Source organism: Gobius niger (assembly GCF_951799975.1).
Source record: "Gobius niger genome assembly, chromosome: 13".
NCBI lineage: Eukaryota > Metazoa > Chordata > Actinopteri > Gobiiformes > Gobiidae > Gobius > Gobius niger.
This window is the reverse complement of record NC_136864.1, coordinates 28,292,075-28,317,751: the sequence shown is the minus strand read 5'-3', so window position 1 is coordinate 28,317,751 and position 25,677 is coordinate 28,292,075. Positions and strand designations below refer to the sequence as shown.

The 25,677-nt window shown below is 40.3% G+C and overlaps 1 protein-coding gene and 1 long non-coding RNA gene across 4 annotated transcripts in view; one reads left to right on the top strand and one right to left on the bottom strand.

Moving 5' to 3' along the window:
- LOC306973284 overlaps window positions 1-25,677 on the bottom strand; it is a 547,876-nt gene that overhangs the window by 345,914 nt on the left and 176,285 nt on the right. The gene's annotated exons all lie outside the window — the stretch shown is intronic.
- LOC306973255 (CMP-N-acetylneuraminate-beta-1,4-galactoside alpha-2,3-sialyltransferase-like) overlaps window positions 20,011-25,677 on the top strand; it is a 133,866-nt gene continuing 128,199 nt past the window's right edge. For all 3 annotated transcript variants that reach the window (XM_079570164.1, XM_079570163.1, XM_079570162.1), the window contains exon 1: window positions 20,011-20,080. The gene's annotated coding sequence lies outside the window, so the exon portion shown is untranslated. The remainder of the gene's footprint in view (window positions 20,081-25,677) is intronic.

Sequence of the window (25,677 nt, the reverse complement as noted above, 5' to 3'; positions counted from 1 at the left end):
CATGGAAAATTAGCTTTAATGCTAACATTCACAAATCAACAGTGAAGCTAATTCATGGAAAATTAGCTTTAATGCTAATGTTCACAAATTAACAGTGAAGCTAATTCATGGAAAATTAGCTTTAATGCTAACATTCACAAATTAACAGTGAAGCTAATTCATGGAAAATTAGCTTTAATGCTAACATTCACAAATCAACAGTGAAGCTAATTCACAGGAAATTTGCTTTCATGCTAATGTTCGCAAATTAACAGTGAAGCTAATTCGTGGAAAATGTGCTTTAATGCTAACGTTCACAAATTAACAGTGAAGCTAATTCATGGAAAATTAGCTTTAATGCTAACATTCACAAATTAACAGTGAAGCTAATTCATGGAAAATTAGCTTTAATGCTAACGTTCACAAATCAACAGTGAAGCTAATTCATGGAAAATTAGCTTTAATGCTAACGTTCACAAATTAACAGTGAAGCTAATTCATGGAAAATTAGCTTTAATGCTAACATTCACAAATCAACAGTGAAGCTAATTCATGGAAAATTAGCTTTAATGCTAACATTCACAAATCAACAGTGAAGCTAATTCATGGAAAATTAGCTTTAATGCTAACATTCACAAATCAACAGTGAAGCTAATTCATGGAAAATGTGCTTTAATGCTAACGTTCACAAATTAACAGTGAAGCTAATTCATGGAAAATTAACAAATTAACAGTAAAGCAGATTAGTGGAATTATCTTTAAAGCTAACTAAATAAAGTGGCTAATCTCTGCAACTCTGTAATGTTTGCTAACCAAATGAAGAGTGCCAAAATGTTCGCTCACAACTTCCGATGATTGGTGGCTAACACAGGGTTGCCAGGTATGAGCAGCCAAATCCGTCCAAAAATATGTTAAAAAATCGCCCAAAACCTGCGGACATGTGGCGCGGACTGAATTTCTAATGTACAGTATTTAGAGCCAATGGCGTTCTAGGTAATCGGGAGACTTGGGGCGTACTTTATACGGCCGGAAGAAAGAAAGATTAATAACAGACTCTTACAGTTGTGCCATTATAGGCCTATAGGCTTCAACTGGGCTCCAGCAGAGGCCTGAGACCCTCTGTATGAAATGAACACTAGGATATGGTAAAACCAGGCCAGTACAGTCCAATCATCTGGCGAAGAGAGAGACAAATTTGCGTGAGGAAAGAAGTGGACCGAAAAACAGGCTGGTGGGGCTGACAAAGAAAGGCAACAGTGACCCATGTGCAAAAAGTGGATAAATAATTCGTACATATTTGTCATTTGCATAATAATCGGCCTGCTGACTGTGGAGGTATGTTAGGCCCAGATGTGGCAGCCCATGTGAAAAGAAAAAGTGCTATCGACTGGGAGAGATTTGAAAACCTGTGACTTATAAACTTAACGCCCTACGAGGTGAGCTAAAACGACTCAAGTGGGCCGGTCTAAATTATTAAGTGGGCCGAAATGAGGTCCCAGGACGCCCCTGGGCACTGCGCTCCTCGGATGATGCAAGACGGCCCCTCGCTCTCTCTCATGCAATTCAGAAAGCCATGGGTTTGAGATTTTGTCATTTGAAAAAAAACTACACTAAAAACTAAATCTAAATCTAGCACATTTTACATAGTTACCGGTTTGGAAAAAAATCTGCTTTGTTCACATGCGGGAAAACGTCACCCGATTTTGCATTTTACAGCAAACTTGGCAAGTCTGGGCTAATGCTAACTCGCCCATTGAAAAGGCATTAGGGTCAATGTTCCATCTGGGACCAGCGGTTAGAAGCAGACCATTCTGTTTACTCTGGAAGAGCCGATCCGTGGGTCTCTAGAGCTAAAAAAAAAAAAAATGGAAATGGCTTCCATGCGAGGAAAAGGACGTAAGACTGAAGCCCATGAGTAATCCCCATACGTATGCCCCTTGCCTCACTGTATACATTTGAAAAAGCTCATCTCAAACCAGGAAGCACCCCATTTCCTCCCGGTTAGTGCTAGATCGTCTGCTCCGGAGGGACAGTCTGCTGTGAAAACGTGAGATATCATGACACAAATTAAGGTAAGGCCAGGGAAATAACCTCTTAACTCCCGCCTAAACCGAGAGGATGTTTTTCCTCACGTCATCAGATTTTTTTCCCAACATTTTTTGTTGGGTATTCAACTCATTTTTGTCATTTTTTTGTCACATTTTGTCACATTTTTGTCATTTTTTTCGTCACATTTTTATCACATTTTTGTCATTTTTTCGTCAATTTTGAATCCATTTTTTGGTCACATTTTTTGACCTTTTTTCCATCAATTCTTTTGTCATTTTTTTGTCATTTATTTATCAATTTTTTGTGACATTTTTGTGACATTTTTGCCACTTTTTCATCAATTTTTTCGTCACATTTTTGTCACATTTTTGTCATTTTTTCGTCAATTTTGAATCCATTTTTTTGTCACATTTTTGACATTTTTTCATCAATTTTTTTGTCATTTTTTTTGTCATTTATTTATCAATTTTTTGTGACATTTTTGTGACATTTTTGTGACGTTTTTGTCATTTTTTCGTCCATTTTTTCGTCACATTTTTGTCACATTTTTGTCATTTTTTCGTCAATTTTGAATCCATTTTTTGTCACATTTTTGTCATTTTTTTTAATCATTTTTTGTCCTTTTTTTGTCATTTATTTATCAATTTTTTGTGACATTTTTATGACATTTTTGCCACTTTTTCATCAATTTTTCGTCACTTTTTTGTCACATTTCCATCATTGTTTTCGTCTCAGTTTTGTTGCTATTTTCACAGCTTTTTTCCAGAAGCTTTTGGACTGGGGTAAAGCCAAACTGGAGAAACTGTGCTCGGTTCAGGTGGGAGTTAAGGGGTTAACTTTAAGGATTAGGATTAGGATTATTTGTATTTTTAGACAAACCAACTCATAGATCTATACAAAATCACAGCAGACCGTCCCTCCGGAGCATACGATCTAGCACTAACCTTTCCTCCCCCCCTTAGATCATAGAGCAGTGATGTCGCGATAACACAAACATATCACAAGAACCCATTTCACCTTTTTTCATACGGGGACTGGCTTGATTCATATTTTTGTTTCGTCTGGTCTTTGGTGTGAACGTAATGGAGACGTTCTCTGTGGTGGTATAGGGTGGATCTCTGACCTTGGCGTGGTCCTAAAGAGTCCTCATGCTCTGGAGGAAATGAGCCTTGGCTTCCTGTTCCGACACACATGATATGTATATCCATGTCAATATGAAGTATTTGTCACTTCACCTCTTAACTCCCGCCTGAACCGAGAGGATCTTTTTCCTCACGTCACTAGATTTTTTTTCCATCATTTTTTTGGTTGGGTGTTCAACTCATTTTTGTAACTTTTTTGTCATTTTTTTTTGTCATTTTTCGTCACATTTTTGTCATTTTTTCGTCTCTTTTTCGTCACATTTTTGTCATTTTTCGTCACATTTTTGTCATTTTTTTGTCAATTTTTTGTCATTTTTGTATTTTTTTTGGTCACATTTTTGTCATTTTTTCGTCTCTTTTTCGTCACATTTTGGTCATTTTTTTGTACATTTTTTGTAATTTTTTTGTCAATTTTTTGTCATTTTTGTATTTTTTTTTGTCACGTTTTTTTCATTTTCTTTTTCATTTTTTGTCACATTTTTGTCATTTTTTCGTACATTTTTTATCAAATTTTTGTCGTTTTTTCGTCTCTTTTTTGTCACATTTTTGTCATTTTTTTGTCACATTTTTGTAATTTTTTCATACATTTTTTGTCAATTTCTTGTGACATTTTTGCCACTTTTTCATACATTTTTCTCACTTTTTTTGTCACATTTCCGTCATTTTTTTCGTCTCAGTTTTGTTGCTATTTTCACAGCTTTTTTTCCAGAAGCTTTTGGACTGGGGTAAAGCCAAACTGGAGAAAATGTGCTCGGTTCAGGCGGGAGGTAAGGGGTTAAAAAATGTACTCACGTGGAAAGAGTAACCAACAGCGCAACTACTTTAAAACAATATTGCTCAAGTACAATTACTTAAAAAAAAGTACATGTACTATTTGTTCATTTGTTAATGGAGACGTTCTCTGTGGTGGTATAGGGTGGATCTCTGACCTTGGCGTGGTCCTAAAGAGTCCTCATGCTCTGGAGGAAATGAGCTTTGCCTTCCTGTTCCGACACACATGATATGTACATGTGGGCTCTGATAACGCGTGAGCGGTGAACAGACGCCAGGCCCCTGAAGGCAATGTCCCATATGTGCTGGAGTCCAACCCCCAGGCCATCTTTATCCAGTTCTTGACCATTAGAGCATTTTTACTGTACACGACAGTTGAGTCCGGTTCAAGGGATCTCTAAAGCTGCTGAAGGATGGCCTAGAGTTTAGTTTGCAGCGCACATGCAGGAACAGCAGAGACAGGGACAGTATGTTCTCTTGGTGAATATGAATCCATGGGCAAAACCTGTTTTACAAATAGGCTGATATGAAGGATTCATTTCTCCAGTCAAATATCTTGTTCTGTACTTGAAATGTATTCTTTTGAACAGTAATACTTTAAAGAGGGGGTATTATGCTTTTTTCCAATCACATAGCACCAGTCCAGGAGCAGTGGTTGGTTACTCGGCTGGTGGCGAAAGCTCGGAGGCGTCTCCAGGAGGTGGGGGCGTTCCTAGGAGGACTCAGGCAAAGCTATCCCTAAAATGGCCGCCATCAGAGTTTTTACAGATTACTCAGAAATATGTGAATGTGCCAAGGCAACACTTCAGGCATGTTTTTAATGAGGGAGTGACATAATAACATGATGTAAAGCTTGAAAAAGTCGATTTTGCATAATAAAAATGAAAGGGGGGGGGGCTTTAAAGGAACAGGCCACCGTTTTTACAAAGATTTTGCAAAGATGTTCCAAACGGGGGGACCAGACGGGTACGTATAAACTCGTCTAAGCTTCGGTAAGAACATACCTCAGTATGGAAAAACGGTGGCCTTTAAAGATGTTCCTTTAAAGATGCATTATACATGTGGAAAAAAAATGCATATTCGTATTTTATTTTATTTTATTGACCTTTATTTAAGCAGGATAGTCCCACTGAGATTAAGAATCTCTTTTTTAGGGGAGTCCTGGCCCCAGAGGGGAACACTTTGACCTTTCAGTGACCCAGCAGTTGGGTTTAGCTTGGAGCTCCAGGATTGTCTTTGAGGGTTTCTGGTAGGTTTTCCACTGCTGATGGATGCATACATTCCACCCAGAAAACCTACCAGAAACCCTGAAAAATCTGATATTTAATTGGTCCTAGAGGGTTGGAACGGAGAGCAAGGACGCCAAGCTAACCACCCATGCAGCCAGTGGAAAGGTCACACGCACTAATATCAACTTTTTTTTTTACATAAAAGTTGCATAATGCACCTTTAAATAGCATTGTACTGTCAAAACTTGGGGCAGGGTAAATCTTGAAATGAAATGCAATGATCCCGAGCACTAAAAAGCAAAAGCACATTACTCCCATGTTGAGGTCGTTGCGCTGGCTTTTGTTTATTGAAATGATTTGGAAATGATTGCATTTCCTCGGTACCTGTCCGACCGGTTGCAGTACAACACGCTCCCTCAGGTTGGCAGGTCACTCCATGTTAGCTGTTCACTGTCACTGATCCAAAACTTAGGAAAGCACCTGAGTCTCTTTAACTTTTAAAGCTGCTCTACCGGAATGTTTACAGTGCTCTTTAAATGAAGTCGGATTGGTTAATATCAGACTACTGACTCCTAATGAATCTTAAAAAGAGCTTGTAGTAATTGCTTTTTTCCCTTCATCATGACAAATATAAGCCTCAGAGCAGTAAGATTGAGTTCCTGTTACAGCAACATGCTAAAAAGATAAAAAAAAAAAGAAAGAAACCACATTTCCTTCTGGTATTTCTCTATCTTGACCAACCGCTGTATTTCTGGTAATACAGGAAGTTTTAGAATTTAAAAAAAAGTTGAAATTGAAAACACATTTGGTTAATTTCCATGTCAATATGAAGTATTTGTCACTTAACCTCTTAACTCCCGCCTGAACCGAGAGGATCTTTTTCCTCAATTTTTTGTCACATTTTTTTGTCTCTTTTTTTGTCTCTTTTTTTGTCTCTTTTTTTGTCAATTTTTTATCACATTTTTGTCATTTTTTCGTCAATTTTTTTGTCTCTTTTTTTGTCTCTTTTTTTGTCAATTTTTTATCACATTTTTGTCATTTTTTGTCACATTTTTGTCATTTTTTGGTCAAATTTTTTACACATTTTTTGTCATTTTTTCGTCAATTTCTTCTGACATTTTTGCCACTTTTTCATCAATTTTTCTCACTTTTTTGTCACATTTCCGTCACATTTCCGCTAATTCCATCCATTGTCCCCCACAATCACTCTCAAACACACTCTCACTCAACCTGGCCTATTGTGCATGTTTTTGGTGGTAGGGGAAACCGGAGGACACTTACACAGGCAAACTCCACACAGAAAGGCCATCGACTCGCCCCCAAAAAATCGGGTCCGTTTTCATTTTCTGAGGCAGCTGTCTCTCAGTCAGAAGATCAGAAGGAAGCAGGACAATTAGAATATCATGAAAAAGTGCAATTACTTTTGTTATGCAACTTAAACTGTGAAATTAAATGACTCATTACATGCAAAGTGACATGTGTCAAATCTTTGTTATGAATTTGATGATTATGGCTTACAGTCTATTTTCAAAATATTCTAATTTTCTGAGATTTTCAATTTGGGGTTTTTACAAGCTGAGCCACACTAATCAAAATGATAATTATTAATTATTTAAATAAAGGCTGTGAACAGTGTTGACACTTGTTAAGGAGCATTAAGTTAGCAGTCAGTTCAGATGACAGTTCAGTGTTACACAAAAGAACAAAAGATGATAGATAATTATCAAGGTGTAGCTTTACGGGAATAAACAGTATGGGGCTAAAAAGTGAACCTTGGGGGATCCCATTAATGAAAGGGTGAGATGGGCTGATGTTGGGCCTTGGGTGCAGGCATATTTGCCCATGCGAGTGTAGTTTTAGGCTTTGCATGTAATGAGTCTATATTAGTTTCACATTTCAAGTTGAATAACAGAAGTAAATGCACCTCTTCTAATTACATGACGAGCACCTGTGTAGTGAACCCGGTGAGACAAACTGGTGTTAAAGAGTTCTCTTAGTCGACTAATTCAAGAGTCTGATGCACTGGATTCTTTCTGAAGGTAAATTGCGTGGTGAACACTGAAGTGTGAACTCATAGTCCATTCATTTGGAATAAAAAATAATTGTAATTCATTTAGAATATCTAATGCACACATAAATTATCTGTATAAAATTGCAAATAAAGACAATATGTAAAAGAAAATGCCTCCCTCCCTAATACTTATTTCCATAACCATTTGTTAATTGATTGCTTCAACCTCTTAACTCCCACCTGAACGGATCCCATTTTCTCCAGTTTGGCTTTACCCTAATCAAAAAGCTTCTTGGGAAAAAAGTACCAAAATAGCCACAAAAAATGAGAAGAAAACAAGGATGTAAACGCAACAAAAATGTGACAAAAATGTGACAAAAATGTAACAAAAATGTGACAAAAACTCAACAAAAATGTGACAAAAACTCAACAAAAATGTGACAAAAATGCAACAAAAATGTAACAAAAATGCAACAAAAATGTGACAAAAACTCAACAAAAACATGACAAAAATTCATCAAAAATGTCACAAAAATTCAACAAAAATGTCACAAAAATGGAAAAAAAGAAGAAGAAAAAAAAACCTACAAAAGGTGACACACAACACAGCAACAATGCGAGGAAAAAGATCAGTTTTGTGGGTCTTAGCTTTCAAATGAGGTGTTACACAGCCAAAAGAGGACAGAATGCATTTGGTTTAGGCGGGTGGTAAGAGGTGAAATTATGTAATTTATACAAATCAAGTGTTTTTTTATTTTACTTTTTTATACTTCACATATTATTTGACTTAATTTTACATAAAATCTTTACATCTTTAGGAGCTCGTGGTCTTAAAATTCTAATTCTATAGGTCTTAAAAAGGTCTTAAATTTCTCATTGCAAACTGTGCAGGAATCCTGTTGCATTGCGCAGTTTCATCACGTTTTATTTGTCTTTTCTTGCTCTTTTGTAACTCTATTGTTGCATATTTTATTATTATTTATTTTTCGTCGGTCTTTTGTTTTGGTAAAGCCAAACTGGAGAAAACGTGGTCGGGCGGTTCAGGCGGGGGGTTAAGAGGTTCAAATCTACTGTTCGTGTCAGTGTAATGCCTATGACGTCGGGCAATTCCCATTTGAACAGAGAGTGCCATTCAGGAGGTTCTAAAAGCGAATCATCATGTGCTACCGTGTAAGAAACAGTGGACCAAGTGCTGATGACCAAACTGTCCCAAAACCTTAATAAATTATGAGATGCCTGCAGTGTCTCCCCTTAAATTATTAATTCAGCCACTGTTGCATCTTATTAACTTGTATCGTATTGTAATTTAGATGTCTTTTTAGATGCTTGTAGCACTTTGCTTTGAGCATGACTGGTAACAACAATAAATCTGCCTTGAGCCTTGCGTGTGATTAAAATAATTGAGTGCTGAGTCACGGCGTCTACTTTGGAAAAGCGTTATGTCGTTTTGTTTTACAATGTAATTAAGGGAAAGGGCGTCCTATCCACATGTTGTTCGATTTGTTTCTTGTTTTTCCGGTCTTTAAACGTTACTGTGTCACTTAATAAATAGAACTAACTACATATTCGCTCCATTAAATTAAGTATACCGTATTGTCCACTCCACCTACCCAGGTTTTGGACTGACGTACAGAAATGTAGCGACAATCTTCAGACGATCATGTTTTTCTTAGCCAGCCTGTACAGCAGGGGTAGGCAACGTAAGGCCCGGGGGCCACATTCGGCCCTCCAGCATAAAACCTTTGGCCCCTAAGAGAATTTTGAAGAAACATTTATTCATAAATCGAGACCCAATACATGAAAAGGACTCTAAAATGTGAAAAATACTGTCAATATTTTCACATTTCCCAGCAAAACACCGCATTAAGGCATATAATATATTCAAAACTTATATTTGTAGAAAAAAGGTGCTTTACTTTGGGCTACAATTGTAAGTTTCGGCCCTTGGCATTTTGGAAATGAAGAAAATCGGCCCCCCATGACACAAACTTGCCTACCCCTGCTGTACAGGTTTGTTAAAGAGTCTCTCCGAATCCCAAATTCTGTCGTCTAATCAAATAATCCCCACCCCGTGACCAAGGACAAAGCAGAGCACTTCTGAATAAATGTCTCTTCTATGCAGCCTCGGAAACATAATTACAATTCAATGGGAGTACAGAAAGTGTGCTCAAGACGCCGCCGTATTGAATAAAGTCCATGTTTAGAATCTATTAGGCTGCATTAGTGCTGCTTCCTGCCGAAGGCCTGTTGAACGAGGCGAAAACAAAACAACACACGCAAGTTGTCTGCGATCGAACGGATAAACCACAGCGACCAGTTTGGTAATCCGGCCCTCGCTGTAGTGCAAAGGTGAAGACAGGAATCCAGATTAGTCCATATATCGAGGATTACCGCACACGATCCATGTCAAAAGGAGAAAGGTCACAGGGTCAGCAGCTTTTACGCAGGGCTTTACATACTTTCAACATGTTTTTCCGCATTAGATTATGGTTTATGCATGCATGTTCAAGACCTGAAGAGATGCCTGGCGGGAGGTTTTACTGCTGTGAACAGTGTTTGCAATGCTGATATAATTACGACAACTTAATAAACAGTATAGGGCTAAAAAGTGAACCTTGGGCTGATGTTGGGCCTTGGGTGCAGGCATATTTGCCCATGCGAGTGTAGTTTTAGTCTATGAAAATGTTATGTCGGCTGAAAATGTATTTTATTATTTAGAGACTTATTCTTTTCACAATGAGTTTAAACAGTTTTTTTTTTTTGTCCTAGTTTTAGTCATTAACTTAACTCAGCAAAATGTTGACTTTATCTCTAAGTGACAAAATGCTCCAGTATGTTTAGCGTTGTGCAATAACAAACAGGGAGTTTTGAAGCCTCTCACGCAGTTCTACTTGTGCTATACTTACTAGCCATAAACTTAACAGAGAAGCGTATCTCCTGAATGGGGCATACCAGCAGAATGGCATTAGACCTATTTCAAACTGCTTTGTTTATTTATTTTTTGTTCCTTAACACTTGCTGGAACCCGTCCTACGGCCAGGCCTCCGCGAGTCTCCATATTTGATGTTTGTCTAGGGAGGACATTTTTTTGTAATAACTCATAAGCACATGAGTTATTACAAAAAATGTCCTCCCTTGTCCCTAACCCCGTCGTTCACTAGCCTGTATAGACCCGCACTGGTAGACCAGTGGTTCCCAACCTTTTTCCTTGAAGCCCCTCCTGCACATGCTGTAGTGGGGCCGCGTCCCCCCATTCCAAAACTATGGCCACTACAAATGTATCAAAGCAAAACAAAGCGCTCGCCTCCTATCAAACATGCACTAACGCACTCCTCTCGTCGTGCACATTCCGTGCACGTGCACATGTATCAGAAAACAAACATTGTAATTGGACAGCAAGGGGAGCGAAGCGGAGCGCACTCCCTCAATTTATATATGTATGTATATACAAATATGTATATACATACATATATAATGCAAAAATCAACACTGTAATTGTACAGAGCCCATAAAAGTCAATAGGCGACAGGTCACTGAGGAGCTCTACCATGAGGTAGGAATGCGCGAGCACTTTCCGAAAATATATAGTTTATGGTACCCGCGTAAGCGGAAACACTGTCATTAATCTCAGAGATGAATAGTTTTCAGGTTAAGCCAAGTTAAGGGAAAAACTACTGAAAAAGGATGTTCCACATTATCAAGCAGATCATCATTTTCAAGCAATATGGGAAAGAAGAGAGATCTCTCTGCTGATGAAAAGCATGAAATTGTTGAAAAAAAACAACCTGAAAGACCTTCGATATTTCATGAAAGATGAAGCGTAATCAACGTACTGTTAAGAGATTTGTGGATGATTCAGACACACTCGGGTTTGTGCAGATAAAGGCACAATGAGGATGGTTTCAGCCAGACAAATACATCAGATGAATAGAACAGCAGCTACAAAACAGCAGACAGGTATTTGAAGCTTCTGGTGCCTCTGGAGTCTCCCGAACATCAAGGTGTAGGACCCTCCTGAGGCTGCAGTTGTGCATAAACCTTCTATCCGGGCTCCGCTAAACTGTTCATTGAAGCTGAAGCAGAAACGGCTGCAGTGGCTCAGAAATACATGAGGACTCATTTTTCACTGATGAGGCCGTGTAACCCTGGATAGTCAGATGGATGGAGTAGTGGATAGTTGGTGAACGTCCACCATGTCCCAACAAGGCTGTGACGTCAGTAAGGAGGGGGCGGAGTCATGTTTTGGGCCAGAATCATGGGGAGAGCTGGTCAGCCCCTTTAGGCTCCCTGAAGGTGTGAAAATGACCTCTTTCTGACTGACCACTTTCTTCTATGGTACAAAAAGAAGAGCCGTGCTTTCCCGAACAAAATAATCTTCATCATGACAACGCACCATGTCATACTGTAAAGAAAACCTCTGCATCACCGGCTGCTATGGGCATAAAAGGAGAGAAACTCATGATGTGGACCCCCTCCTCCCCTGACCTCAACCCTATTGAGAACCTTTGGAGCCTCAACAAAAAAAACTTCTATGAGCGTGGGAGGCAGTTATCATCCAAACAGCAGCTCTGGGAGGCTATTCTGACATCCTGCAAAGAAATCCAAGCAGAAACTGTCCAAAAACTCTCAAGTTTAATGTATTTAAGAATTGTGATGCTGCTCAAAGAAGTTCCTATGGTAAAATATAACTTGACCTATTGAGATGTTTTTGATTGAAATAGGATTTGATTTCAGTAAATATGACCTCCTAATGCTGCAAATTCAACAAATGACCATTTTCAGTTAATTACAAGCTTTAAAATGTATTGAAACGATGAGTTGCATAATAATTTGGAACAGTAGATTTTGAGTTATTTACTATATTTATTTTTGAAAAAAATACTGTTATCACTGGGAGATTTTTTTCAACCACATTTAAATGATCCTCTACCAGTTAAAGACTGAAAATGATGCTGACTCTCATTTGAGTTGACAGTTTAGGAAATCAGAGAATAATGTCATTTGCATTATAATTTGGAACGCGGTGTTCACATTTTTCTCTGTATAATGTATAAATTAAGAGCAGAGTTTTTTATTTTCAGACAAAACCTTTGTCAGATACCGAGAGGACACATTAACGCATTCCAAAAATCCTAAAACTAAGACCCTGGGGAAAAAACTTAAAAAAACAAACAAACATAAAGGCAGTAGCAATACCGTAAATTTAGACTGAGGGAGACAAAAGGGCGCGAAGCACCCCCTTGCTTTGGGCAGGGCGGTCGGCGAGTGCCGATAATCGCAGCTTGCGGCTATATTTCAAGTTATTGTTCTACATCATACGCAGCACCACGTGTAGGCCAGGGTGGGCCTGTGCCCACTCACTTTTATCTGTGGCCCACTCGATGGTCTGCATCATTCAGTGTTCACTGCCTCCACCAGGACAGAGACTTTTGTCTGCAGGACCTGTCGTGCACATCTGACTGTCTCTGTGCAGAGCGTTGCATCGTGCTCTCTGCTCCAAAAACTGTGTCCTTTCCTCATGTCTGCGGCTTGTCATCCCACAGCGCTGTTTGTGACCGGTGCGGATCAGAATCGAGTTGGTGATCACTGATCAATAGTTGGAAACTTATCTTTAACCCAAAGACGCAGATGTATCAGCGGAAACGTGTCTTCCCCCCTCTCTCTTTGCTTTTTTCTTCTTTCTCTCTCCGCTGTGCCCGGCTCCAGAGAACACCATAGCCGCTAACTTTCTGTTGGGGCATCTGAATTATATTTGCTGATGATTGTTTTACGTTTTGCCTGATGAATGAACAGAGTTCAGCATGTGTGAAGTCTGTTTCTTTAACTCCTCTTCCTCATCGTTCTCATTATTTTTGTCAACTGAATTAATAAAATAGCGACACAAATACTGCTCAATGCCATTCAATCACAGTGGCCTCGGTTGGAGCGTGTGATGGCTGAAGCACGTACATAATGAGCGTATAGCATGCGGCAGCACTGGGAGAGAAGTGAGGACTCAACAAACATTGGTTTCATGGTGGACATCACGGACCTGCTCAAGCAGATTATCACGGAGCTGTTTGATCACATGAAGGCCTTTCAAATGAAGCTGGGACTTTTCTCCCTCGTCATCTTTCTGCAGGTACGGCATACAAATATACACTACATGTGATGCTTTTAATGGTACCTATTGTCTTCAAACTTGATATTCATACACGCAGCTTCTGTCTGTCCACCACTGTCTGTAGCCTATGAGCTCTCCGCGGTGCTTTGCGTGGTTAGCGTAGATGCGCGTCTTACTCTTGCTACGAGTCAGTCTGGTTGCTGATTGACAGTGGCATTTTTATGTACTTGTAATGATTGCTCAAGAAGATAACAGTAAAAACACGGCCCCAGAGACGCACGTTTATGTGATATAACCAGCAAATGTGGCACAGACGTTGCAGCGCTGTCGAGCTACAGCAGGATTTACTAAAGACCTGCTTCACTCCTCAGACTAAAATAACACATCAAAACAGAAACAGAAAACCTTTCTCTGTGATTTTTACAGTTTGTTATGTAAACGGAGTCTCAGTCTGAGTCATTGTTTAAGTTGCTCAAGATGTTAGCATGCTACCAGTTAGCAACTGTCAACAACACGATACAACACAACAAACACATGTATGGTTCACATCTACGAACCCTGAGGAAATGCTACAGCAACAGCCCAGCTCTGACGTCTGTCACATGTTGTATCCAAGGTGAGATGTTTGGAGTGTGGTTCAGGGCTTTCTCTTGGAGAGGTCAGAGCTGAGCTGTTGAAGCTAAATGCTAGCCGGTAGCATGCTAACATCTTGAGCAGCTTAAACACTGACTCATGGTTTCTTCACATAAACGTCCGTCTCTGGGGCCGTGTTTTAACTGTTATCTTCTTGAGCAGTGATTACGAGTACATAAAAATGCCACTGTCAATCAGTTGTCTTTCATGTATATCCTGAGTAGAGATATTGTTGCATGTTGTAGTACTGCATAATTCTACTTCGGTATTCAAAATGGCCGCCATAACAAAAGTCACATGACTGGAAAGCATGTTTAAGCAGTTTGTACTGCTAAAGTTACCTTGTGTATGAATTGTGCCCAACCATAAGAGTGCATCCTGAAACAACAGACTTTCAGAGCTTTTGAAACGGTGGGATGAGAAGCCGCTGTGTCAAGGTTGTACAAACTAAAAATGGACTTATCAGTGACGTCAGTTTTTTCTCCAAAGAGATCCATGGAGGGTGACACGTGTGCCATTTGCTTAACATGATTCAGTGTAAGCCCATTAACAATAACAACACATCATGATTCATGACCCGTTTTGTTTGAACGGCTAACCCACCTTGTTCTGTTTACGTTCATTAAACCGAACGGAGTCAAAAAAAGCCCCAAGAAAACACTTCACGCTCTAGATATTTCATATTTTCCCTACAGCATTTTGTGAAGGTGCAGTTAATTATAGAAAGCACTGAGACACAAAACAGCACACGTCCTTTGCATGAGGACATCTTGGTGCATGCAAATCAGGGCACAAGCTGCTGTTGTTTAGAGAATAATCAGATATAATTTACGCTTGTCACTTGCGAACATCGATTTTATTTTTTGGTTGTAGAGAGCCAAAGTTGTGTCCCGCTAAAAACATTCACTATGTGCCTTTAGGTCGTTATATTCGTGCTGGATTGATTTTGTAACGTATGCAATTAAGAACACTGAACTTTAGTCGTTTCGCTTTGTTGATTTGGCTTTTGCGCTCATGCAAATGTTAGTATATCACGTCTTCGTATTATCACGTTAGAAACAACTACAAATGAACGAAAAAGGAAATGGGGTTACTGCAATACTACCCCCTAGTGGCGAAAAGTGATTCCAGAAAGAGCGGCATAACATGTAATCCATTGGTGACTTTACTTTGATTCACATTTCATATAAATTTAGTTGACTAATTCTAAAATATATTGAGTGCAGTACGTACAACACTCATTTTATTGTTAATATCTAACAACAAAAATCTTCGGAGCACTTTACTCGGGCAGCTGCTGGCTCTCTACGGTCCCATCTCATGTAATCCCGACCCAGATGGTAGCGTGGGTACGCGGCTAGTGTTTCTAACCTTATTCAATATTAATAGATTGCTGTGTTACTCAATCACTCTTCACACCGGACGCGCTTTATCCTGTACATGCTCTTTCGACTCCTTCGGCAATACCTGCAGCGCGTTTACAAAGGCGAGCAGGTGCTATATGTCTCACCGTGTCCGGACCCTGACAGGTAAAACTGAGTTAAGACGGTAACATGAGAGCTCGAAGGGGATGAGATTGTATAGATTCGGAGTGGTGGGTATAATAGGGAGATGCAGTAGGCCTAGGAGGAGCTATGGAATAGAGAAAACTTGAGACGGTCTTGATATTGACAAGCCCATACTGGTCTGAGCCGGATGCGTTTCACCAAATCCTTAAAGGAGACAGCAAAATGTATTCTTTGGAGCTTTCAATCATGATATTATCTCGCCCCTTCTTCAAAAAATCCAGATTACTGAGATTGTTTCTCTCTTGAGCAGCATCGAACGCTCTGTTCTGATCTCTTTTGTTAAGTCGATTGCTACGTACTCGATTCCACTTATTGAAAAATCCTGCTTACGTTGTACTTTGCCTTGATATTTTTTGTTGTATAATATAAAATGACATAAATATTTGGAAAATATCCACAGGTTTGATGATTTTATAAAATGCAGAGGGCGCAATTCTTCCCTTTGCACACCGGTGACCAAGGCATCAGTGCAAAAACGGAACTAAACAGGGAGGAGCTTCATGGTAATCTCTGCATGCCGTATATCAGAGTGTGGGCAGGTGTTTTAAGTTCTGAAGAGCGAGTTGGACTAAATATGCAGGGTTACCGAAGGGCAGATGAAACAAAACGCCCTTCTAGCAACACTATAATATTTTTAAAATATATTTTCGATGATGTAGGAGCACAACTTCTGCATGGAAATTGCAGAAGTTCAGTTGTGTGTGACAATATCAATTTCTTAGCAGGCCATCCAAGTTGCTACAATCGCTACTTCTGTTAGCAACAAAACCAAAGCTTCCATAAGGTATTGCTTTACTGATGTTTGGTTTGGAAAAGCTTGGTTTTATCAAGTATGAATTTCGGAACTTCTGGGAACTTATGTGCTTAAACCGTTTTCTCTTGGATTGTATTTGATATCGTTAACCTCTCACCACCCGCCTAAACCAAATGCATTCTGTCCTCTTTGGCTATTATATAGGCCTGTGTAACACCTCATTTGAAAGCTAAGACCCACAAAACGGATCTTTTTCCTCGCGTTGTTGCTGTGTTGTGTCACCTTTTGTATGTTTTTTTTTCTATCTTTTTTTTTTGCATTTTTGTGACATTTTTGTTGAGTTTTTGTTGAATTTTTGTTGAATTTTTTTCACTTTTTGGTTGAGTTTTTTGTCACTTTTTGTTGAATTTTTGTTGAATTTTTGTTGAATTTTTGTTGAATTTTTGTTGAATTTTTGTCACTTTTTGGTTGAGTTTTTTGTCACTTTTTGTTGAATTTTTGTTGAATTTTTGTCACATTTTTGTTGAATTTTTGTCATATTTTTGTTGAATTTTTGTCATATTTTTGTTGAATTTTTGTCACGTTTTTGTTGAATTTTTGTCACATTTTTGTTGAATTTTTGTCATATTTTTGTTGAATTTTAGTCACTTTTTGGTTGAGTTTTTTGTCACTTTTTGTTGAATTTTTGTCACATTTTTGTTGAATTTTTGTCACATTTTTGTTGCATTTACATCCTTGTTTTCTTCTCATTTTTTGTGGCTATTTTGGTGCTTTTTTTCCCCCAGGAAGCTTTTTGATTTAGGGTAAAGCCAAACTGGAGAAAATGAGATCCGTTCAGGTGGGAGTTAAGAGGTTAAAAAGGGTGTATTTTGCTTTTTGCAGTTATTTGGTAATAATCACCAACACATCTTGATCACCACCTTACATTTTATTGGTTACAAAATATGATATTGGTGTAAAGCAACATATTCAAAGTCTCCCATGGCTATTCTTCTGCTTAGTCTGGTATAGGGCCTTTAAGTTACTCAAACCAATCCCTTGAAGTGCTTTGTGTGCTTGTACGGAGCGGTGAATGTAGAAACACTATCAAAAACGACTGAGAAGATAGACATGTTTATTTTCATTTCATGCAGATAAGATACATTAAACACATGATTACTTTATCGCTTGTTTACATTTTTTTGTCGCAGTCGAGAGCAATGGAGCCGTGTTGACATTATTGTGCATTGCTGTGGTGTGTAAAAACAGTTGAACTCATGGGGGTGCATTTGTGGGCACGTTGTCGCTGTGGTGCGGGTTGTTTCTCGTCCAAACATAGAGATGTGCAGAACTGAGAGATGCTAATTGCTAAAGTGTTGGGAAAAAGCACTCACAATAGGACGGCGGAATTACTAATTGCCAAGTAATTGCCCGTCAAACGCCTAAAAAGGCAAAGAACCACTCATTTTATGGCCAGCTTCTGATCATTAGCAGATAGTTTTAAGAGAAACAAGTGTTTGCTACACTTGTGTGAAGTTAGCCCCCCATAGTGTCCGACTTGCTTCAAAATGGTGTCATTCGTTTGTGCACATAAAATTAGTGTTTGTGCACACTTAGTTTTTGAGATATTGATTGACTGTGGAATCCTTCCGCAGTCAATAACAATAACTTTACTTTTATTAAACTTCCGTCTTTTTCCTGATTTTCAGCAGTTTTCAACTTTTCCAAGACCCAAACCAAGACCCGAACCATGACCCAGACTAAAACCAAGACCCAAACAAAGACCCAGACTAAAACCAAGACCCGAACAAAGACCCAGACTAAAACCAAGACCCGAACCAAACCCAGACTAAAACCAAAACCCAAACAAAGACCCAGACTAAAACCAAGATCTGAACCACGACCCAGACTAAAACTAAGCAAAGACCAAGACCCGAAACAAGATCAGACCAAGACCCATACCAAGACCGGACCAAGACCACAACTAAGAACCAGACCAAGACTAAAACCAAGACCCAAACAAAGGCCCAGACTAAAACCAAGACCCAAACAAAGACCCAGACTAAAACCAAGACCCAGACTAAAATTAAGCAAAGACCAAGACCCGAAACAAGATCAGACCAAGACCCAAACCAAGACCGGACCAAGACCCAAACCAAGACCAGACCAAGACCACAACTAAGAACCAGACCAAGACCACAACTAAGAACCAGACCAAGACTAAAACCAAGACCCAAACAAAGACCCAGACTAAAACCAAGACCCAAACAAAGACCCAGACTAAAACCAAGACCCAAACAAAGACCCAGACTAAAACCAAGACCCAAACAAAGACCCAGACTAAAACCAAGACCCAAACCACGACCCAGACTAAAATTAAGCAAAGACCAAGACCCAAACCAAGACCGGACCAAGACCACAACTAAGAACCAGACCAAGACCCAAACCAAGACCAGACCAAGACCCAAACTAAGACCAGACCAACACCTGAACCAAGACCAGACCAAGAGCAGACCAAGACCACAACTAAGAACCAGACCAAGACCCAAACCAAGACCAGACCAAGACCCAAACTAAGACCAGACCAAGACCCAAACCAAGACCAGACCAAGACCCAAACTAAGACCAGACCAAAACCTGAACCAAGACCAGACCAAGAGCAGACCAAGACCACAACTAAGAACCAGACCAAGACCCAAACCAAGACCAGACCAAGACCCAAACTAAGACCAGACCAAAACCCGAACCAAGACCAAACCAAGACCAGACCAAGACCTGAACAAAGATCAGACCAGGACCAAGACCCGAGCCAATTACCAGTCAATGATCAATACCTCAAAAACTAAGTGCGCACAAACGCTAATTTTATGTGCACAAACGAATGACACCATTTTGAAGCAAATCGGACACTATGTGGGGGCGAACTTCACACAAGTGGTTGCTACACTGTTCCCGAACAATATTCAAATTGTGCAAAATTGGGCGACAGTGGCTCAGACTGTAGAGCGGGTCATCGCGTCACCGGAGGGTTGGTGGATCAAGTCCCAGCACGCTGTCACTGTGTCCTTGAGCAAAGACACTTCACCCACCATAGTGCCAGACCAGTGCGTTCGCGGTGTGTGAACGAGAGTGAATGAGCGAGCGGTTCCTTCATATAAAACGCGTTGCCTAATGTACGCAAGTGGAAATGTGCAATATATAAATGAAATAGATTGCCTACCATTTATTTAACTTTTTTCCCCCCCAACGAGATCATAAGAGATGGTTTCCCCGCGGGCTGCGATGCCACTTGGTATCAGCCTACTGTGCGATCGGCGCTGCAGCTCATTAGGGTTTCATGCCTCTCCGCGCATGAAAATATGCGAAAACCCACTCATGCGAATAGCTGGCGCGCAGAACGGGCCACCACGTGAAAAAAAAAAAAAAACCTGATGAAAAGGTGCATTCATTAGGCGCGGCGGGGACAGGAATAGGAGGAGGGGGCTTCGAGCTTCGAGATTGACGGACGGCGCTCATGTGACCGCTAGGCGCCGCGTTACCCATGTCGCCGTAGTCAGTCAGCGGAGGAGCTCTTACATGACTGGAGGTGAAGTTGATGGGGAGTGTGGCGTAGAGTCGGGGCATGATTCCCCCCCCCCCCCACCACCACCTTCTCCCCACTCTTGATGCGAAGTAGACCTGTCGAGACTCGGCTCGGCTTCGGAGGAAGAACCGCGAGTGCGTAACCGTTCTCCACATATTTCATCACCATGGCTTGGAGTGGAGGGGGCGCGCGGACGTCTCTATCGGCAAAAACCATGATTTAACCTGGGGGGATTTATTTGTCTTTTTTTCGCCTGTGGACTCCCAAGGAAACGCTCAGGTAATGTCTATAAATAGCGGTGGCAACGCGCAAATGTGGCAGCGCCGTCTGCGAGAGTGGCTACTTGGCTTCGGTGGTCGCGTTTTTCCTTAATTTTTTCTCTTTTTTTGCCTGAAACCAGCGGTCCATTGCTTGCTTGCTGCTTGCTGCTGCTCCTGGAACATCAGACACATTAGCTTCCTCTGTTTTGTTTGCGCGCTGGCACATTCCCTTCCATTAATTCTTAGCTCGCGGGGCACTGGCGACGCGGCTGACGGGAAAAAGGCGTGTTAAACGGCATCTGACTCGTGTATGTCTCGACCACAACCGCTGTAGTTATAATTAATAACACACAGGCCCGCCACAAGGATCAAGGCAATTTCCCCCACCGTGCCAACGTAGCGCCGTTAGCATAGCGGCGGTGGTCGGGGCTAACGAAAGCTAGCGGTGAATGTTAGCCGCTCGGTTTCTCCTCTTGTTTTATTCCTCCGAAAGCGCTTTAAAAAGTAGCGGCTGCTCGTGGCAAACCCGTCTGCTTGTTTATCTGTTGTGTCAAACGAATAAACGTGTGCCATACCTGTCGTTTTTCGTGTCGTATCTGCGGCTTGTTTGATTGACCAGAGTTTTCTCGTTGAAATAAAACCCGCAAAATCCCGTTATGTTTGTCATGCAAACACTCACGAGCCCGAGGCGTAAGATAATGCGTGTAGATAATGGCTGCCTGTAATATTAGTCAAAGTATTTGTTTGAACAGTTGTCAGACAGTTCAGACCTGACGCTTTACTGGAACGATACTGTCAAGGAGCCTTACTTTTTTACTTCATAAGAGGCTACTTAACTTATGTAAACTAGGGAACGTAATGTTTTTAGTTTTGTGCACTAGGCAAGGCTTGTTCGAACTTAATTGCCACCCTTACACTACTTAATGATACTGTATGTACTGCCATACTTTTACAGTAAGCAGCGCGTGACTGCAACACAGGAGTAATTACTGTTTTTTCACAGCCTGTGCAAACTTGGAAATGCCGAAGTCCTGATTTGAATGTTTTATTGTGTTTCTTTTAGTCTCTCGATTCTTGTTTGTTTTTGTTTGCGGCGCTATAGTCAGGTTGGAGGTTGAGTACAGCTGAAACATTAAAAGATTTCAGTGATTTCTGGCACATTCCATGATAATAAGACGATCAAATTCTGGAGTTATCGTTCACATAAAACAGGGGTGTCCAAATCTTTTTCATGGGGGGCCGCATATTGAAGTGTACACGGGGTGAAGGGCCGTAGATCAGTAGTTAGTGCCGCAAAACCTTCGACTAGCAGAGGTTTAATTTGTGCCCCACACCTCTATTTAAGCTTAAAACCTTCATGCCAGCTCTGTCTCACAATAACATGTTAGTTGTTCGGTTAGAATTGTATAGAATTCTTACATTTCTAATAAAAAGGTACCGATGTGTACCGATACAGCAAGAGGCCGAGGGCCACCATAAATTGGTCTGAGGGCTGCATTTGGCCCCCGGGCCGCACTTTGGACACCCCTGACATAAAAGCATGCGAACACTACCTCGTGTTGGATGTTTTTTTCCCAGTTGTGACTCAGCAGCTAACAGAGTTGTTTTTTTGTATCTATGGACAGTGTTTGCCAGTACCTCATAAGATGGCGAATGTCCAAGGTAGCGTAACAGCGTTAAATAAATTGATAACATTCCGTCCTGGACTCCATTATACGCTTGCTGAGGTCAGAGGAGTATGATATATGAAGTGTGACAGTACAGTGTCAATTAAGCATTAAGCAAAATACCCTTTGTGATATTTCAGAAATGCTACTATACGGTACAAAATGTTTTCTATTGTGTAAAATGACAAGCGTATTTAGTTCCCAAATTGCTCCACGCCCTTGTAACAACACAATGACTTATCGGCAGAAGCTTCTCTTTTGAAGTGACCACAATAGTTAAAGCGCACAGGTTTCAAATAAGCACCAGTATTACATTTCTGTCTGCCTACAAGAAAATGGGTATCAACTGTACGCCCGCATTTTATGTTTTACTAATGGATGAATAATGGATAATGGATATAGGATTTGGTCGTGTACATTAGCTATGTCGAAGCTTTGCCTTGAGCCGTGATCAATAACCTTAATAACAGCTTTGACCACTTATAAAACATGTGTGTATTAGTGAGAGAATATATATTTCTAGAACTGGGACTTTCTCATGACCCTCATGTACAGTACGCATGCATGGTGACATTGTTGGACTGTTTGTCTTTGGCGTTGTCACTGGCCTGGCCTGCTGTATTTTCTTCCTGTCCAAGGGTGGAACCTCCAAATTGTTGTCCAAAGTAACGGCCCACTTTCTCAAAAGGCCGCTCTACATCATGAATGACCAAACGGGAATCACAGTATTTTCATCATTTTTAAAACACTTATACTAGCGTCCGGTCCTTAAGTATTGTGTTTGATTATTTTGTGTCTAGCCCTTATGTGGTTCTAGCTGAAAGGTTTTTTTAATTATAAACTTAAAGCAGTACTAAGTAACTTGTTTACCTTAATAAATCCTTTCCGTAGTCCCTGTGGGGGTAATACAAGTGTTTATGGGATGATTGGAGGGTCTTTCATCTCCCCCTGGTGTCTCTGGCCAGAAAACCATGTTTGCAACTTGTCTGCCACCGGTCCGGAGAAAGCAATACACACTATTATAATCACGAAGAAGAAGCTAGCATGCTAACGGGCAAAGCTAACTGCGGGCTAACGTCACTTTAAACAGTATTTACAGCCAAGTTTGAGTGAAAAAAAATATTTCCATTGTATAATTGGATGCACAGTAACCCTCTCTCCCTTCGCCTTTCCTGTCAGCGTAGTATTTACTCTCCAAGACAATTAATAAGTTAAAAAATCGTAAGTTGCTACTACACCTGCAGTTGCACCTATGGCCTCTAGGGGGAAGAGTTACTTAGTACTGCTTTAAGTGTTAGTTTCAGGGTTGTTGTCATTTTGGAATCAATCTTTGCTCCACGCTGTACGAGTACCGTCACAGTTTGTCAAGTTCATTGTTGTCGGCGTGTTTTGTTTTCAGTGTATCTCGGCTGCTTTGTGTGCTGAAGATGTGTATTGTGGATGCTGCACTATATTGCAGTATATTTTGGATCTGTTGATTTCTAATATTGCGAAAACGTATTTAAAGGTTATTGCATTCTTGTATTACAAAAATCTGATCATGGTAATTTGGTACGTCACATGATTGTGGCCACATGAGCACCTCTGTTTTAAATGGGGCTCACAGCTCACCCTGAGGAAGACTCCCACAAGTCACAACACGCTGGTGTCGCTGTCAAGAAAAGGGTTTTTCCTCATTCTCTACACTAACAGGTGTAGATAATATTTCTCAAAATCCTGTTTGGGGCAGATGTTACGAGGGCCAGTTTGGCCTCCAGTACGTACGTCATCTATCCCTGGCCTGAACGGCGCTCTGTGCCATTGTGGAAGTGAATAGATAACTAGGGAATGTTGGTCTAAAGGTCTACACAGAAAATAAGCTTGAATAATATGTTTAAAAACAAAATGGGAGTATTGAAAATGAGTTGATCTAAGTAAATGAATCAATAAAGCAACGTACTGATATTTTATATTACAACAATTTATCCATATGTTCAGTGTTTTCTCCAGTCAGCTTCTTTATCTTTCAAAGTACACTAATAAAAATGATATAAAACTACTTTCACGCTCGGTGGTTTGTGTAACAGAATAGAGTATCACTGGATATTAGAGATGACAGGCACAGCACAGGACGAGGAGGGCGCCATGCGGACCAGGCAGTAGGTCTGCCATGATGCAGCTAAAGTTTACCTGAGGGACAATCCTGGGGTCAAGAGAGGACAGCTGGCCTAATCTGGGAATCACTGGAATACAAACAAATAAAGAGCAGCACTGCAAAGGGGTAAAGTTTACTAAGGTGTTTGCGACTCGCCAGTAACTCCGGTAAGTCCAAACCTCTGCCTACACACTCGCATTTTGCAGTACTGTATTTAAATACTCAACATTGGATTAGTATCACAGCTACCATTGGAATGCAGTGCTGATGAACAATACACCAAAAAAATGCGCTCGCAACTTGAGCTAATAAATATATGGACTAAAACATAGCTGCCATAAATCTCCCGTATTATAACAAAATAATGATTATAAAAAAAATGTGTCTGCTTCTCCAAACTGAATTAAATAGGAGAAGTTTTATTGAAAACTCACATAAGATGTAAACATAAACACATAACAAAGCTCCTAAGGTACACGTTTAAAAAAGGAAATATCTTATATCAAAACAGCCTATGAAATAAAATAGATACATCTTTTTCTGAGGGCAGCATATTCTATACAAGGAGAAATATAAAAAGAAAAATATAGTGCTCAGTTTAATATAAACTTTATTGAAACATCAGCTTGAGATGACCTGTTTCTTTCTTTTAACTTGATAGTTTATCTGAACAGTCTCAACCAGTTGCACGAGAAAAAGACCATCAACTCAATAAACATTAGAAGACAGACATGTGTGTCCTCCTTCATTTAAACCTTGACTTAATGTTTCATTTCACAGCTCTCACTTTATATATACCGTACATCGATATTCAACCTAAACATATCGGGATGTGACTTATGGTCCGTATCGCCCAGCCCGAGTTGTCGCGAGGTTGCATAGCTGTCGAGTGTCCCGTTTTGGCCAGTAACCGACCATATTTTACTCCATCTTGGAGCTGTGGTGATGGGACGGCTCGCAGCTGGTTCCGGAATATGTCCCTTATTTACAAATCCAAAACTTGAAGGTATGCTAAAGTTGTATTCGAACAATACACCAGTGGACTGAACCGAACACGCTGAACCGAAACCGACGCAATGAACCGAAACCATTCAGTTACCCAGGTTAAACCCCTAATATATAACTGCCAAGAAATAGCTGAAATATACTTCACTATTTCCAAGTTTCCAAGCTCAGTTTTTGCTATATAATATTCAACTTTTATTCACGTGACGACAGTTTTCAACCACTCCATGCAGAGTCAGCAGTGTCACTTATCTGTAACCCCATTGTCTGTTTATCAGTTCCCGTTTAACCTCTCTTTTGGGGCCCCGCAGTTTATGGTCTTTGCACTGACACTGTTTGCCTTTAGCTTCTTTCAGTATGTCATAAAGATGGATGGCTTTTGACATTGTAACTTTTGTTCCATGTTATCCCAGGGCGTTCAACACACTGTCTGGGATGGAGAAGGGCAAATTTGCCTTCACTTAGGTGGAGATTAGAACTAGGGCAGAGTGAATAATTAACGTTGCCGTCTCAATAGCCACATGCGACGTGCAACTGGCGAAGATGGAGAAGATAGTCTCCGTGGAATCTTATCTATATAAAAGAGGTGGGGGTGGGTGGGGCTTATTTGAGCTTGCTTGGAGGATCAGGAAGTGAAATTACTGGATATTTATTTTCAGTTGTTTGCAGATTGCATCAGTTGGATTAACCCGGAAAAACCTTGAGCCTATAATAACAAGCGCAGCAACCTAAATACTGTTAAAGTTAAAGGCACTATCCCCGGTTTCTTTTCAAGTAATGGTGCAACATCCGTTTGTTGTGCTTTAGTAC